Below are 4,368 nucleotides of genomic sequence, written 5' to 3' on the forward strand. Positions count from 1 at the left end.
GATGGAGGTGCTGTTGGTGACTGCACACAAACTCACAGGTGGTAGGCTCCAGCCTATAGCCATCCACAGGTAGAGGTGGTGGTGGAGGGGCATCTGGGTGACGCACTATAACCCGGCTAAGAGGTAGTGGATGCTGGTATGAGATAGGGCTACCTTCCTGAACTTTTCCAAAGGTGGAGTTAACCAGTGGCACGTCCACACTTATAGCCATGGTGGTGATCAGTGGTGCAATGTCTACTGAGAAGTCCTTGTATACCTCGCTGACTTTGAGGACATCTGGGTCTGGCAGCTCCCCCTGCACGGCCTTGTAACGTGTACTCCTTTGAACATGTTTATATAATAATTAGGACTTTAAGGACAATTTTATACTCAGACAACAATCACAAAGTTGTTGCAGGCTACAGACAATTACTTAGGACAATAGATATTACCTTACACCGTCAGCAACTGTAAACTGCTTTGGCTTAGTGGAAATGAACACCATGTCACTCACTCTGCCTGGTTTCACACCCTATTAATTACACAAAAGAATTGTCAAATTAATTGAAATGGTCATTGATGCAACATACTAGATCAGCTCTTGGCACAAAGGAAATACTCATTAAACCGTGGATTGGTTGTGAACACATACTGTACTTACCATGGTTCTTGGCTTGTGCCATCGCTGCTCTGTTTCAGTGAATCTGAGGACAGGGGGTACAGCAGCCAGGTTGAGTGTGGAGTAGTGTGCGGTCTGGAACAGCAGTGCAACATTGTGGTTGCAGAGTGCTGTTCCAGCTACACAGGAACACTTTGCCACTGCAATCTCCACGGGTGAGCAGTTCTCAAAGACAATCTACACATTAAAATAAAATGTCAGTCATTTTACATTTAGAACACTGCTTCAATACAACACCGAAAAATGAGAAAGCTAAGAGCAGGCTGATCAGGCAAGTAGTAGGTGTGGGAAAAGGCTAAACCATGTCAGGTTATCAGTCACATCACATACACAGAAGTTCTGCTGTTTGGAATACTGTAATTTAAGGACATTCAAACAGATAAGCTCTCTCAGCTGTCTCAATTTATTATCTTATTATTATATTATAACTACATAAAATAGTGTTAGTAGAACGTTGAACAGCTTAACATAGATGTAGGGTACAAAACCAGCACTTACAGATGGAGCATCTTATTTCAGACTCCAGTTTACTGCTTCCTGCCTACTACCTGCCAGTTACCTGCCTAAGACCTGCCAAAGACCAGTATCTGGGAATGTTAAGCCCTCCCACTATTTTCCAAGAGGGCGTTGCCAGATTTTCAATTTCAGGATTTAACCAGGAGATGGCGCTTCCTTCACAAAAACAGGAAGAGAACTTTCATGGACTTTCAGTTTTGTTTAGAAGAGCATTTGAACACATCAATATTTTAGATCAAATAAAGTATATCTAATCTTGTAATTCAATAATATATAGTCTTTATATATTAAATAACTATGGCCAAACTAAGACTTAGTTTTTCACAAGAGAAAATGCAGATATTATATAAAAAACTAAAATTAAAATCTTGTTTTTAATGCCCCAAGAGCAATAAAAACACTTGGTAAAAAAATCCTGAGTGAGGCTTTCATAAATTGCATTTAGCTGACGCTTTTATCCAAAGCGACTTACTATTTAATAAATGATAAATGATTATTCATAACAAATATGAGTGATGTGTGATTATTATTCATGCTATATACTGATATAGGGCTAAGTAATCAATCAATCCTGCAAATTAACCCTTAGTTGTTCAATATATTTATTCAGACAATGTGAGTAGAAATACAGAAATTCTGCTCCCACCTAAGGCCAACGTTGCAATATTACAACATTTCCCTAAAAACTTACCAAAACGTAAACATTTTTAAAACTCTTTCATTTCTGCTCCAGAGGCCAGGGGTTAAATTGGGATTTGATATGTGGGGGGGCTCTGTTAGAAGGTGCGACGGGGGGGGACGGGGTGTTGTCGGCCGTAAGCGAAACGGGCCATTGGCGTCCGGCCGTTCTGTGATTCTCCAGAACTCACTGCTGGCCAGGGATAAGTCCCGACTCTCCCGACGGCCAATCCGTGCCTCCCCTGACTGCACGTTGCTGACACACACCGCTGCAAACTCTCTGCACGGAGGAGCCGCGGAGGAAGAGACACACGTTCACTAAGCCGAAAAAACGATATCCGGTCACAGTGATCTGCTATTTTAAAGTAAATTCAACACATATCGACCCTAAATATAACATATATTAAGAACGAGAAAGTGTTAACATCGTTTTTTGTAAACATATGACAAATGTGCGAGGGTGATGACATCAGAGCATCGTCCTATGGGCTTAGCCTGTTGGAGTAGAATACCTCTGCTACGCGCCGTTCGTTGGATGAGGCTGGATCTCTATTAAATTAAGAAAGGAATTGAAAACACCGGAATCAAAGTTATAACAAATTATCTGAGTTTACTTCTAGTAGGAAACCAAACACATATACAAGTTATACAGAGTACTCGAGTACCCCGGACTTTTAGATTTGTGATGCGATGCGGATAAATGCATCGGGACCAGACAAACTCATCAAACGAGAAGAAATTGGACTTCAAGTTTGTGATTCGATGCGGACACAGATATCAGGACCAACAAACTCACCAAACCCAAAAAGCAATTTTACACACACAAACGTCAGTATTTCTATCTGTCTTTGGGGCGGAGATTTGTCGATTCTTCCTTCCCACTTTTCTCCCAAGCGAATCAGAGAACCCCTGGGGAGGAGCTGTTTAAACTGACCACCTCCCCCAAGTGCCCTGACTGGCTGGATTCGCTTCTGGCCGGGTTCAATAGTTCTCTCCAGGACTTGAAATTCCAAAGTCCCCTAAGGTCAAAAGTCAATTCTTATCTCCGTCCCGATCTCCCCTCCCTACCTTTTCCAGGGGATCTTTTCCTATTTTACGATGTCTTTAACGACTTAGAAACAGCATCTGGCTCTTAGTGGTGATAAGGATCAATGTTGGTGTGTGAAACACAGAATCTCTAAGTCAGTGAATTTAAAAGTGAGAATAACATTCTTTTTCTAAGTGATTATCAAAACCCGTTCAAACAATATATGTTTACTTCAATACAGTGTAGAATCATATCTTCTTACTTCAATCCCTCTTTTGATCTCACCTCACGAGATCAACATATAGCATTTGAAACATTACCACTGTCAATTTTCTTCTTACTGTGTCTGTCCCAACATTTATATAAACCCATCAGAAGTTGGGATATAGAGCACTTTAAACCTTTAGGAACAGTCCACAACAACAACTTATTATGACAGTGGAGGGAGAATAAAATATGTCTAAAAAGCAAAGTCCTTGTCAGCTGAGTCATCTTTACTCTTCCCTCAATGGTGGAACTGATGAGTCTAACACACAGTGAGCAGATACAAGGCACACAACAACAACCACATGTCACCAAAATGGCAATAAAAGTAGCCACAGAAATCAGAAAAGACATTATCATACTTTTCCCTCTTTTGGTAACACATAGTTCTGTAGAATAAAAAATACAAATCCCTTACATTATGGGATATAAAAATAAAGTTGAAAGTTCCTCAAAAAAAATGGATTGTTCAGACAAAGTTCCACACCGGCTATATCAACCTGTTTCAGCGGGAAATGGAGTTCCCTGTGCCGTCTTGGTTTGCCATGTCTTCGTCCCCCCAGCCCGCTGACGGCGGCTTCTGGGGTGCCTGCTAGAGAGATGTGGCCTGATTGTCCTCCCCCGGCCCGCTGATGGCGGCTTCCGGGTCGATGCTGGAGAGATGTCCTGATCCTCCTCCTCCGGCCCGCTGATGGCGCCTCCTGGGTCGACTGCCTTGACGAGAGCCAGATCTGTTCTGATGTCGTCCAGGGTCCTCGCGACGAGGGCCAACTCTGTCCTGATGTCGTCCAGGGTCCTCGCAGGTGTTTTTCCCGACCGCACACTGGCTCCAGTGGTACCAGTTGTCTCCCTTTCCATCTAGGCGAACGGCATGAGAGGTCCCCTCCAACCAGACGTAATCTGCTGTGTTGGCCTTGTGTTTCTCGGGTCCCCCTTTTGACGTCAGCAGCCTGTGTGGAGAAGTCTCATACCAAGCCCTTAAGTTGCTTTTGTATATGGTTTTGAAATCATCTCAAAAAATAAAAATCAAAAATAAAAATCAAAAATCCAAATAAAAATAAAAAAAAGAACAAAAATAAAAATAAAACAAAAAAGGAACAAACTAACAAAACAAAAAATAACCAAAGCTAGATTATTTTAACTGTATCAATTTCTCTTAAAAGCAACAAATAAAACAAAACAAAAAATACCATAACTAGTATTTTTAAATTGATAAATTTCTCCT

The 4,368-nt window shown here is 41.6% G+C and overlaps 1 long non-coding RNA gene across 1 annotated transcript; it reads right to left on the bottom strand.

Moving 5' to 3' along the window:
* Window positions 1-237: 237 nt before the first annotated feature.
* Window positions 238-681, bottom strand: LOC117477631. Its single transcript, XR_004555364.1, has 3 exons — window positions 641-681; window positions 432-511; window positions 238-320 (listed from the first exon to the last, which is right to left on the bottom strand). It is a non-coding gene; the product is annotated as an uncharacterized LOC117477631 (long non-coding RNA).
* Between the last annotated feature and the right edge of the window lie 3,687 nt (window positions 682-4,368).

The sequence above is a fragment of the Trematomus bernacchii genome, unplaced genomic scaffold, assembly GCF_902827165.1.
Source record: "Trematomus bernacchii unplaced genomic scaffold, fTreBer1.1, whole genome shotgun sequence".
Lineage (NCBI taxonomy): Eukaryota > Metazoa > Chordata > Actinopteri > Perciformes > Nototheniidae > Trematomus > Trematomus bernacchii.